Source organism: Psammomys obesus, unplaced genomic scaffold (genome assembly GCF_907164565.1).
Source record: "Psammomys obesus unplaced genomic scaffold, mPsaObe1.curated_primary_1811, whole genome shotgun sequence".
NCBI classification, from domain to species: domain Eukaryota; kingdom Metazoa; phylum Chordata; class Mammalia; order Rodentia; family Muridae; genus Psammomys; species Psammomys obesus.
The window spans coordinates 742,611-756,040 of NW_026596466.1; the positions used below are offsets into that span (position 1 = coordinate 742,611).

General features: G+C 41.8%; 1 protein-coding gene and 1 non-coding gene across 2 annotated transcripts in view; both read left to right on the top strand.

The window, feature by feature from the left end:
• Baiap2l1 (BAR/IMD domain containing adaptor protein 2 like 1) overlaps positions 1 to 13,430 on the top strand; it is a 95,285-nt gene that overhangs the window by 61,730 nt on the left and 20,125 nt on the right. The gene's annotated exons all lie outside the window — the stretch shown is intronic.
• Positions 11,470 to 11,576, top strand: LOC129670216 (U6 spliceosomal RNA). The gene has a single exon (XR_008719143.1). It is a non-coding gene; the product is annotated as a U6 spliceosomal RNA (small nuclear RNA).

A 13,430-nucleotide genomic window follows, 5' to 3' on the forward strand; every position in this document is an offset into this window, starting at 1 on the left:
CTTGTCTCTGCCTCCTGAGGGCACCACCACCGCCCAGCTGTTTCAAGTTCTGTTTCGTTTTGTTTTGGGCTATGTGAGATTCATGCTGTGTAGTTCCTGTTGGCCTAGAACTTACTGTGTTACTCATGCTGTCTTCCAACTGGCAGCCCTCCTGTCTGACCCTGAATATTAGAATTATTGGTATGCATTATTACATCCAGCTAAGTTATCAGTCTTGAAGTTTCAAAATCTCCACCATATCCAAGTCTGGGTCTGATCTTTTCAGATTGTTTTTCTTTAGTGTGTCTAATTTTGTTAATGAAAATTGAATATAATATACCAGGTAATAGGAATAGTGGAAGGTAGGCCTTTGGTGTAATGTTTTTGTTTTGTTTTAATCTGGCTAGGAGTTGGGATATATTTGATGTTGGGTATAGCTATAACTGTATCAGAAGCTTTAGCTTTCTTCCTCTCTTTGTCATTCCTCTCAGTGGAGCTCTGTCCTTGTAACCCAGGTCCTTTCCTGAGGCCCTGTTGATGACTGGTGTGATAAAGTCTTAGGAAAGGAAAGTTTCAGTCCTTTATCTTCAGTGGGAATCTTGAGTTGTTTTGTGGAAGTTTCAGACAACCCTGAATACCTGGAATCTGACCTTTGGGAAAGCTTCTTAGCCTTTCTTTGCCTTTTTTTGAGAAAGCTTGAGGGGGCCTGAGGTAACTAATTGCCATTCCCAGGACAGATAAGGCTTCATTGTTGCAGCTAGCCCTTGGAGGCCAGTCTCTCTACAGAGCCCATAACAGGGCTCTGGGCTTATCTCTCTTGCCAGAAGTCTGAGGGAATTTTTTCTATCTTTACAGAGAACACCCATTTCTCTTAAAGGTAAATTCTAGGAAGTATGGGGGACCCCTTAATTATACTAAGTAGCATTCTAGATGTGCATGGATGCTGAGAATCCTGGCTGACACTATCACATCTTTCTGCAGATGCTTTGACCAGGCCTGCGCTTCCTGCTTTGAGCTCTCTGTGGGGAATGATAGTCACAGTACCTGCTCTCCTTCAGCCTCCACCTCCTTCCCAACGATTTTATGTTCCATTACTGAGATCAGAGGTAGCTTCTGACAGGCTAATGTGCCACGCAGTTTATTCTAGACTCAAAAAACTCAACTTGCTTTTGTTCTGTTTTGGGTTTGCTTGTTTGTTTGGAGAGTTATTGTTTTTTGAGGCAAGGTCTCTCTACATATCCCTGGCTGTCCTGGAACTCACTATGTAGCCCAGGCTGGCCTTAAACTTACAGAGATCTGCCTGCCTCTGCCTTCTAAGCGCTAGGATTAAAGGCATGGACCACCAACACCCAGCTGTCAAAAATTAAGTTTTATTTGTACTATGTCTAAAAGAGGCACCTCAGAGAAGAAAAAAAGTCTAGGTGTATAGTTATATTTTCTTTTCAGTTTTTTGAGAGACAATTCTATTCTGTAGCCCAGATTTGCACCAAACTAAAAAATCATCCTGTTTTAGCCTTTGGAATTCTGGCCATGAGCCAGCACTCCCTATTATGAGTACAGCCTTTAAAAGGAATTTAAAATTATTATCTTTATGTGTATGTGTTTGGGGTGTGTGAACATGTGAGCATAGGTACCCACAGAGGTCAGAGGCATCAGATTCCCATGGAGCTGGAGTTACAGGGTATTATGGAGTTGTCGGTCATGGGTGATAGGAACTGAATTCATGTCCTCTGAAAGAGCAGTACAGGCTATTAACCCCTGGAGCCATCTCTCCAGCCTGTGGCTGCAACTTCTATTTGACTCAGAGGATTATTCACCTTCAGGCCTTGGCTATTCTGACCACTTTCTAAGAAGAAGATTGTAGAAATCTTACTTTAAGTACAACATAGATATCAATTCACCCACCAGCACCCCTCTTTATCTCTCCATTATCTCCAGCAACCAGAACCGGATTCCCCAGGACTAGAATGAAATAATCTTCATCATTATCTTCCTCCCCTTCCTTTTCCTCTTTCTTTTTCCCTTCCTCCAAAACTAAATGGTAAATGAGGGGCTGGTAAGATGGCTTAGTGGGTAAAGGCCTATACTGCTGACCTAAGTTCTGTCTCCCAAACCTACCTAGTAAAAGGAGAGAACACACTCCAGCAAAGTTGTCTTATGACCTTCACATGTGCACACACATACACACACACACCAAGAAAATAAATGTAATGTTTAGATCTAAGTAGGTAAATAAGTTTCATTCAATTAAGAGTATGATACTGAAAGCCTGGTATAAATGCTAAATGGAAGCTGAGACTCCGTCAGGATCTTGAGATCTTTCGGGTGCCAGATCTTTGTTCTTTCTAGAATGCTATCCAGGCCATTTTGTATCTGGGGAGTATCAAATGTGAGCACACTGGTGACTTCCTCTCATTTGTGGTATAAAGATCCTGTCTGGTTTCTAGTTCATTATTAAAATTTTAAAAATATTTCTGTTAACAAAAAATCTTAGAGGAAAACTTCTAGGCTATGCAGAATCTTACTCCTCCTAACTTTATATCTGTTAATGGTTTTTACTCTAACCAGTTTTTATTATGATGGTAGCAAATGACAAGTCCCCAAGTCCTCTCCTCACTAGTTGGAACTTGGTATTTTACTTTCAGCAGGAGTGTCCGTTGTCCCCCCTGCCTCCCCCCCCCCCCATTATCAGTTGCCATGGACTCTCTGGATATTTTTTTAATGATCTATAGTTTATTACCATCCTTCACTGTTTTGATGCTCAGATTAGAATAGCCCATGTTTGACCCAAGCTGACTTTTGAGACATAGACATATACCTCCTTATCATTTATTTGTTTATTTTGGGGAACACTGGCAGAATAATTATATGATGATTGCAAGGCATTAATTAGAACTGTAGCAGTTGGTTAAGTCAAGGATTATACCCATCTAAGCTCTATTTTACATACATGTTGCTGTTTGGGGAGATCTTTTGTTGTTGTAAGTTTGGTTGGATAGTTGTTTGTTTTTGCCAAGACAGAGTTTCTCTGTGTATGTAGCTCTGGCTGTCCTAGAACCAGATTTGTAGACCAGGGTGACCTTGTATTCAGAGATCCACCTGCTTCTGCCTCCCCATGCTGGGATTAAAGGCTTGACCACTCATGGCTACATGTTGCTATTTATGTAGCTCAGCCCTGACCAAAGGAAAGCCACTTGCCTGCCTCCAGGGACGAAGAGCCCTTTGCAGAGGCACTAGAGTGTCTTGAGTGTGCTCAAGTGTTTGTGGTGGTGACTTGGATCTCTTCAGCATACACACCTGTTTGTTTACCATAACATCTGTGTGCTTGCTTTTACTTCCATTGTACTGATTTTTTGGGCTTTTTTATTAATTTATTTTACATACTGATCAGTTTCCCCTCCCTCTTCTTCTCCCAGTCCATCCCTCTCCTCATCCCTCCTCACCATTCTCTTGTCCTCCCTTTCACCTTGAAAAAGGCTCAGAAAAAGGGAGGCCTCCCATGGATATCAACCCGCCTTGCATATCAAGTTGTAGTAGGCCTAGGCACATCCCCCATTGTGGCTAGGCTAGCCAGCCCAGTGAGGGGACGGGATCCCAAGGAAGGCAACAGAGTCAGATATAGCTTCTGCTCTGCTGTTAGGAGTTCCACATGACGACCAACCTGCATAATTGTTACATATGTACAGGGGGCCTAGGTCCAGCTCAAGTATGCTCTATGTTTGGTGGTTCAGTCTCTGTGAGCCCAGGTGAACTGGTTCTGTATATTTTCTTGTCATATCCTTGACCTCTCTGCCTCTTTCAATCCTTCCTCCCCCTCTTCCATTGAATTCCCCAAGTTCCACCTAATTTGTGTATGTGTGTGTGTGCGCGCGCATCTCTTTTCGTCAGTTGCTGGATGAAGCCTCTCAGATGACAATTACACTAGGCACTTGTCTGGAAGTATGGAAGAATATCAATAATGTCAAGGGTGGGCTCTCTCTCATGGCACAGGTCTCAAGCTGGGCTAGTCACTGGTTGGCCATTCCCCCAAGTTCTGCTCTATCTTTACCCCTGCATGTCTCTTTGGCAGGAGAAATTGCGGCTCTAAAGTTTTCAGGTTGGGTTGGTTCCAGTCCCTCCATTAGAAGTCTTTTACAGGAGATGGCCGTTTCCATATCCCCCATTGCTAGGAGTCTTAACCAGAGTCACCCTCATAGACTCCTGGGAGTTTCCATTTTCCTGTGTTTCTAGCTCATCCCAGGGATACCTCATTCCAGTTCTCTCCCTCCATTCTCCCCCTACTTGATTCCTCTTGCTCACCTCCCTACCCCATCTCCCATCCAGTTCCCTCCCTCCATCCACCCCCAATATCTATTCTGTTTCTCCTTCTGAGTGACATTCAAGCATTCTCCCTTGGTCCTTCCTTGTTACTTGGCTTCTCTGGGTCTGTGGATTGTAGCCTGGTTGTCTTGTACTTCATAGCTACTATCCTTTTATAAGTGAGTGCACACCGAGTTTATCTATCTGGGTCAGGGTTACCTTGCTCAGGTTGATTTTTTTTCTAGCTCCATCCGTTTGCATGAAAATTTCATGATGTCATTGTTTTTATTAGCTAAGTAATATTCCATTGTGTAAATGTACCACATTTTCTTTATCCATTCCATCTAGGTTGTTTCCAATTTCTGGCTGTTGTAAATAAAGCTGCTATGAACATAGTTAAGAAAGTGTCCTTGTGGTATAGTGGGTCATCTTTTGGGTATTTGCCCAGGAGAGGTATAGCCAGATGTTTAGGTAGAGCTATTTCCAATTTTCTGAGTAAGTACCAAATTGATTTCCACTGTAATTTTACAAGTTTGTACTCCCACCAGCAATGGGAAACCTCCTTGCTCCACATTCTTGCCAGCGTGTGCTGTCACTGGAGTCTTTATCTTAGCTGTTCTGATGGGTATAAGATAGACTCTCAGAGTCGTTTTGATTTGTATTTCCCCAATGACTATGGATTTTGAACATTTCTTTAAGTATTTCTTGGCCATTAGAAATTCCTCTGTTGAAAATTCTCTATTTAGATCTGTACCCCATTTTTTAATTGAGTTATTTGGTTTGTTGATGTCTAGTTTCTTAAGTTCTTTATATATTTTAGATATCAGGCTTTTGTCAGATGCAGGGTTGGTGAAGATCTTTTTTGATTCTCTAGGCTGCCCTTTTGTCCTTCTAACAGTGTCCTTCACCTTACAGAAGCTTTTCAGGAGGTCCAATTTATTAATTGTTGATCTTAGTGCCTGAGCTGTTCATGTTCTTTTCAGGAAGTTGTCTCCTGTGCCAATGCATTCAAGGTTATTACCCACTTTCTCTCCTGTTAGATTTAGTGTATCTTGTTTTATGTTGAGGTCTTTGCTCCACTTGGATTTGAGTTTTGTGCAGGGTGATAGATCTGGATCTATGTGCATTCTTCTACAGTTAGACCAGCACCATGTGTTGACGATGCTTTCTTTTTCCATTGTAGGGTTCTGGCTTCCTTGTCAAAAATTAAGTGTCTACAGTTATGTTTACTTCTTCAATTCAAGTCCATTGATCAACCTGCCTGTTTTTATGCTGATACCATGCAGTTTTTATTGCTACTGCTCTGTAGTACAGTTTGAAATTAGGGATAGTGATACCTCCAGAAGTTCTTTTCTTATACAGGATTGTTTTAACTATATTGGGTTTTTTGTTTTTCCATATGAAGTTGAGAATTGCTCTTTCAAAGTCTATAACTAATGTGTTGGAATTTTGATGAGAACTGAGTTGAATCTGTAGGTTGCTTTTGGTAAGGTGGCCATTTTTACTATGTTAATCCTACCATTCTGTGCACATGGGAGATCTTTCCATCTTCTGATATCTTCTTTGAGTTCTTTCTTCAAAGACTTGAAGTTCTTGTCATACAAGTCTTACTTGCTTAATTAGAGTTACACCAAGATATTTTATATTATTTGTGGCTATTATGAAGTGTATTGTTTTCCTAATTTCTTTCTCAACCCGTTTGTCATTTGTATACAGGAGGGCTACTGATTTTTTTTTTATTTAGTTAATTTTGTATCCAGCCACTCTGCTGAAGGTATTTATCAGCTGTAGGAGTTCCCTGGTAGAATATTTGGGGTCACTTATGTATAGTAACATATCATTACTTCATCCTTTCCAGTCTGCACTGCCTTATTCTCCTTCAGTTGTCTTACTGCTCTTGCTTGAAATTCAAGTGCTATATTGAATAGATATGGAGAGAGTGGACTTGTCTCCATATCTGTTCTCATCTCTGATTATAGTTGAATTGCTTTGTTTCTCTCCATTTAACTTGATGTTGGCTATTGACTTGTTCTATATTGCCTTTATTGTGTTTAGGTATGTGTCTTGTATCCTTGATCTATCAAAGACTTTCATCATAAAGGGATGTTGGATTTTGTCAAAGGCTTTCTCAGCATCTAATGATATGTGGGGAGTTTTCTTTCAGTTTGTTTATATGGTGAATTACATTGATAGATTTTCCTATGTTGAACCATCCCTGAACCTCTGTGATGAAGCCTACTTGATGATGCTGGATGCTGTTTTTGATGCGTTCTTGGATTTGGTTTATTGAGTTGTTGTTTTCGTTTGTTTGTTTTGCATCAATGTTCATAAAGGAGATTAGTCTGAAATGCTCTTTCTCGGTTAAGTCTTTGTGTGGTTTAGGTATCAGGGTGACTCTGTCCTCATAAAATGAATTTGGGAGTGTTCCTTCTGTTGCTATTTTTTGGAATAATTTGAGAAATACTGGTATTAGCTCTTCTTTGAAAGTCTGGTAGAATTCTGCACTAAAACCATCTGGCCCAGGTTGATTTTTTTTTTGGGGGGGGGGGGATTTTTAATGACTGATTATATTTTCTTAGGGCTTATAAGACTATTTAAATTGTTTATCTGATCTTGATTTAACTTTAGTAAGTGGCATCTATCAAGAAAATCATCCATTTCATTTAGATTCTACAGTTTTGTGGAATACAAGTTTATGAAGTAAAACAATGATTCTTTGGATTTCGTCAGTGTCTGTTGTTATGTCCCCATTTCATTTCTGATTTTTTAATTTGGATATTCTCTCTCTGTCTTTTAGTTAGTTTGGCTAAGAGTTTGTCTTATTGATTTCCTCAAATAACCAATTCTTGGTTTTGTTGATTCTTGTTGTTATTGTTGTTTTGTTTTGTTTTTCTGAGACAGGGTTTCTCTGTGTAGCGTTGACTGTCCTGGAACTCACTCTGTAGACCAGGCAGACCTCAAACCCACAGCAATCTGTGTTCCTCTGGTGGGAATAAAGGATTAAAGCCACCATTTCTGGCTTGTTGATTCTTTGTATTGTTTTCTAATTTATTAATTTCAGCCCTGACTTTGATTGTTTTCTGCTGTCTGCTCCTCTTGGGTGTGTTTGCTTCTTTTTGTTCTAGAGCTTTCAGGTGTGTTGTTAAGTTGCTAGTATGGAATCTCCCAAGTTCTTTATGAAGGCACTTGGTGCTATGAACTTTCCTTTTAACACTGCTTTCATTGTGTCCCATAAGTTTGGGTATGTTGTGCCTTCATTTTCATTGAACTCTAGAAAATCTTTAATTTCTTTCTTATTTTTACCTTGACCCAGTGGTCATATACTAGTATGTTTGGTTATAAATATATAAGCTTCTTGTATGTTTATAGGCATCTTTTTCTTTAGGTTAGAGAAATCTTCTTTTACAATTCTGTTGAAACTGTTTCTGGACCTTTGAGCTGGGAGTCTTCATCTATTCCTATTATTCTTAGGTTTGGTCTTTTCATAGTATCCCAGATTTCCTGGATGTTTTGTGTTAGGAACTTTTTTGGTTTAACATTTTTCTTTGACCATATATTGATTTCTTCTCTCATGTATTCTACAACTGAAATTATCTCTTCCATTTCTTATAGTCTGTTGGTGCTATTTAAGGCACCTGTAGTTCCTGTTCTCTTACCTAGGTTTTCCATCTCCAGGATCCCCTCTGTTTGTGTTTTCCTTTTTCTATTTTCAGGTCTTGAATAGTTTTATTCCTTTCCTTCACCTGTTTGATTGTATTTCTTTAAGAGATTTGTTCATTTGCTCTTTAAAGGCCCCTATCATCTTCATAAGATTGTGCTCCAGCTGTGTTAGGATATCCAGGGCTTGCTGTAGTGAGATAACTGGGCTCTGGTGGTTTCATATTGCCCTGGCTGTTGTTGATCATGTTTTTACACTGGCCATCTGGGTTTTGCAATTATAAGTTTAGATGCTGATTTCTGAGTTTATCTTTGTTGGATGGGTGTTTTTCCATTAGTTTCTGTTTCCTCTCTGTCTGCTGGCCTAAGTGGTCTGGAGTTCTGGTAACTAGCTGGTCTTCAGGTCCTATAGGGAATCTCCCCTGGGGGTTTGTGGCCTGCGTGATCTCTTAGGTTTTGGGTGCTACCCTTGCCTGTGGGATCCCCAGTAGCAGCATGGGACACCTGGTGCTGGTAGGCCTTCAGGAAAGCAGACCAGGTTGTGAGCTAGAAAATGGAATCCAAGGAATGGGGTGTGATTTAAGGCTGATGGGTGTGTTTTAGGGAAATATGGCAGGCAAGAGCTTGGGATAAAGTCTTATCTGTGTGTCCATGGTGACTGCAGGCCTCCAGGAGTGCAGGCAGAGTTGTGGGCCAGGAAATGGAGCACAGGGTATGGGGTACAGTTTACCACTGTTGGGGTGCTTTCAGGGGAGTAGGTAGGTAGGGGTGTGGAGGGGAAAGGGGCTTACCTGGTGTCCCTTGATCTGGCAGGCCTCCAGGAGTACAGACAGAATTGTGAGGCAGGAAATGGGGCACATGATATGGGGTGCAATTTATAGCTGTTGGCGATGCTTTCAGGGGCGTTGGTGGGCAAAGAGGCTTGGAGTGGGCAAGGGGTTTACCCTGGTGTCTATGGATCGGGCAAGCCTCCAGAAAAGCAGGCAGAGTTGTAAGGTAGGAAATGGAACACAGGGTATAGGGTGTAGTTTACGGCTGTTGGGTGTTGTACTGATAAAATTTTTATTGCATTTTATTTATTTTGTATGTGAAGGTCAGAGGAAAACTTACAGGAGTTTCTTCTTCCACCAGCTGGATCCCAGGGATTGAATTCAGTTTTCAGTCTTGGCAGCACACACCTTTACCTTCTGAGCCCTCTTTTTAGCTCCCATTGTTTTTTTTCCTCATCATATTTGCTCTCTGTAAAGATGTCAGAAAAACCATCTGGGTAGTGGTGGCATATGTCTTTAATCCCAACACTGTGGAGGCATAGGCAGGTAGATCTCTGACCTCAAGTCTAGCCTGGTCTACAGAGCAGGTTTCAGGACAGCCAGAGCTGCACAGAGAAACCCTGTCTTAGAAGGAAAAAAAAAGAAAAGAAAAGTCAGAAAGAACTATCTATTTTCCCAGTGACATTTTGGTCATTCTCACTTCAGTCCACACAGTATGACATCAAGCCAATAGTAGGCTGGTTTCTACACGGTCATTTTATGGTCTGATGCCACTTGTGGTAACATGTAGGAAGTGGCATGTGACTCAGCCATTACTCTGCTGTCTCTGGAAATAACAAATGTGTTGTAATTATCTGTGACCAGATATAAATGGAAAGAGTTGGGCTTGGTTGTTTTTGTTTTTTTTTTATAAGGTCTGCCTGAATTCAGCATGTGTTTCTTTGCTGCCTCTGTCCTTGGCAGGCTCCATCTGGCTCCTCCACATTCTTACTGCGAATTGGTAAAGACTTATCTCACTGAAATATATTAATAGACCAGCTGGGTGTGGTTGTGTGTGCCTGTAATCCCAGCATTTGGAAGGCAGAGGTAGGAGGATTGTAAATTTGAGGACAGCCTATATAACAAGACCCTGTGTCAAAGAAATAATAACTAACTCCCTAGTGGGAGCTAGGGATGTAGCTTAGTAGAACAGTACTTGCCTAACTCACCAGGCCATGGGTTCCATCTGCAGTACCAACTCAGGAAAAAAAATCAACAGAAGTATTTCAAACAAAAAATATCTCATACCAATAACATTCTTTAAATTTTGTTACTTAACATTTTAAGGCTACATTGCCTACTGGCCACATGCGGAGCCATACATAGCATTGTTCAAAATGTTGGATACATTCCTAAAACCTAGAGTAATACTGCTATTTGCCTCTATTGCTATGAGCATTGTCTTTTAGTTGAGTTCATGAATTAGAAATGTGTAAATGTTTTACCTAAATTCCTTTGAGCCAGGGCTGTGGCTCAGTGGTACAGCTCTTGCTCAGCATGGGTGAGTACCTCAGTTCCATCTCCAGCACTGCAAATTAAAATTTCTTAATTTTAATAATAAATTCCTTATTATTGCCCCTTTAAGAATCTAATTTATTCAGGTTAAGTCACCTGGCTGTAATGATATGAATTTCTCCTGAGGTGTTGGCTCCAAACCTGAAAGGAGAAAGGAAAGGATTGGTGCGACACGCAGCTCACAGCTTCCTGTCGGGGCATGCACTCCGCTCTGCTCTGCTCTGCTTGAATCTGGGTTGTGCTTTCGAGCTCCTCCCTCAAATGTTCTCTGTGTCTTTCTCCTTCGCAAGTATAAGTCATGAGAAAGTGGGTTAGAGGATGAATTGTAAAAACACAGAAACAGAATGTTTTCAAACCTGAAGTAGTACTTGCTCAGTTGGAGAGTAAACTTCTGTGGACTGGCTCACTTTAAGAGTAAACTTCTGTGGATTGAACCTAAAGGCAGTTGTGTCTCCTGTTTCAAGGTATGCGTTGGCAGCTGCACAGTCACAGCTACGGTGTGCTTCAGCCAACCCTTTAGAGCCAAGGACTCAGGGGTTACCACCGGGAGGCCAGCTTGGGAATGCCACAAACCATGAGAGACAAGAATAACAAGGTCAGGGGTTGCTGTCCTGCCACCGTGAATGGCCCACTTCATTGGACCTGTCTGCAGTGGCAGAAACCACACAGGAGAATGGACAGTGGGAACCCACTTGAGGTGGGCGGGGCCAGCAAGACAGTACTGAGTTCAGAGCTGTGCCTAGCACACAGCAAGCACATTGCTCTGAGGCCCACATTTGAGTGGAGCTGCGGAAACACAGTTCAAGAAGGGTCATGTTAGAAAGAAATGTGACCACTTTGCTTTCCAACAGAATTCTTCTGATGGTTTCAGCCAAAATATTTTTAGATCTTTTTCCCCAAAAATTATTTGAATTGCCAAGAACTGAGTACTTAGCTTTCAAATAATTGAAGTGTATTTATTTGTTTTTGTAATTTCCAACAAGGAATTATTTATGGTCCAAAATACATATAAAAGTAACTCTGAATGTCTCAGTACCTGAAATGACATAGTAATTTATATTCTTGGTCAGATTGCAGGCTTCTCTTGTAAAAAAAAAAAAAAATTCTAGTTTTTGTTGTTGTTGTTGTTGTTGTGGACTTTTGGAAATTTTAGATGACATCATCAGGGTGGGAAGCTGATGTACATGATGGGTTTAAAAAAAACAAACTGGTGCTCGCTTCGGCAGCACATATACTAAAATTGGAACGATACAGAGAAGATTAGCATGGCCCCTGCGCAAGGATGACACGCAGATTCATGAAGCATTCCATATTTTTAGCCATGTTTGTAGCAGCTTTGTTTGTAATAGCCAGAACCTGGAAACAACCCAGATGTCCATCAACAGAGGAATGGGTACAGAAATTGTGGTATTTTTACACAAAGGAATACTACTCAGCAATCAAAAAGGATGAAATCATGAAATTTGCAGGCAAATGGGGGGATCTAGAAAAGATCATTCTGAGTGAAATATCCCAGACAAACACGGTATATACTCACTTATATAGACCTATAAGATATGATAAACATAATGAAATCTATACACCTAAAAAAGATAATCAAGAGAGCGTACATGGGGTAAGATGTTCAATCCTCGTTTAGAAAGACAGATGGGATGTGCATTGAACGTATGACAGGAGTCTACTGAGCGCATCTGAAAGACTCTAACTAGCAGTGTTTTCAAAGCAGATACAAAGACTCATGACCAAACCTTTGGCAGAGTACAGGGAATCATATGAAAAAAAAGGGGAGTTAGTATGATGGGGAAAGGATAGAAGCTCCACAAGGACCAAATATATCTGGGCACAGGGTCTTTTCTGAGACTGACATTCAACCAAGGACCATGTATGGATATAACCTAGAACCTCTGCTCAGATGTAGCCTGTGGTAGCTCAGTAACCAATTGGTTTCCCATAGTGAGGGGAACAAGGACTATTTCTAACAGGAACTCAATGACTGGCTCTTTGGCCTCTCCACCCCCCAAGGGAGGAGCAGTCCTGTTAGGCCACAGAGGAGGGCTTTGCAGCCAGTCCTGAAGATACCTGATAAAACAGGATCGGATGAATGGGGAGGAGGTCCCCCCTATCAGTGGACTTGGAAAGGGGCACGGTGGAGATGAGGGAGGGAGGGAGGGACTGGGAGGGAATGAGGGAGCGGGACACGGCTGGGATACAGAGTTAATAAAATGTAACTGATAAGAAAAAAATAAAATAAAATAAAAAAACTGAATGCTAAGGATTATTCTGCCACAACTTTCTTTTATCTAGCACACTATCTGGCTGAAACCTCTTCGAGTCCCAGAGCTTAAGGAATAATGTGTATCCCTGGACCCTGACGAGCTGTGGCTTCCCCAGGTTATGTTTCTATAGGCGGTTCTCTGTCCACCATACCCAGAGCTTAGACAGTACTTGTCCATGGCAGCCTTCAGCTTGTAGCTCATGAGTCTGTTACCTGGGACACTGTGGGTAGAACAGGGAGGCTGCCTGTTCTTTGCTTTTAGAAAGACTTCTGGCACCATGTAAAGCTGACCCAGAAGAGTACATACTCCAGGGAAATAAGAGCACAGGCCAGCCAGGAATGGGGCAAAGGAGGCTGTCCTAAAAGACCTAGCCAGCTGGATCTGTGTGGACCAAGGAGAGTCTTCCCACTTGTGATTCATGGACTTGGGGAGCATGTGTCTATGGCTTCACACTTTGTCCAGTGAGTCTTCTCCTCAGGGTAGGACAAGCACAGGTGTGGCCCAAGAAAGTAGGGTGAGTAAGGTTCATGTTCTTCCCTGGAGACAGTCCACGTGATGGCACCAGTGCACAGTGAATGACTTTTCATCGTGAGCATGACACATAGCTGAGAGGTCTCCCACCAGGACTGGCTGGCTGGGGTTAGCTGGGATTCGGAGGCACAGTGCCCGTGAGCTCACCCTTACACACGGAACACCCAAGTCTGGGAGCAGACTGGATTTCTGAGATGGAAGATGAGGGAGGCACAGGGCTGGCCTGGCAAGTCTGAGAAGCAGTTGTGTGCAAATGCTTTGGAATGTGTGGTTGAGTCACTTGCACACTAGTGACAGCTGAAGCCATGGGCTCTCTGCTCATTTTCTCTTTCCCCTTATTCCACCAGGGGCTTATTGTGTCATC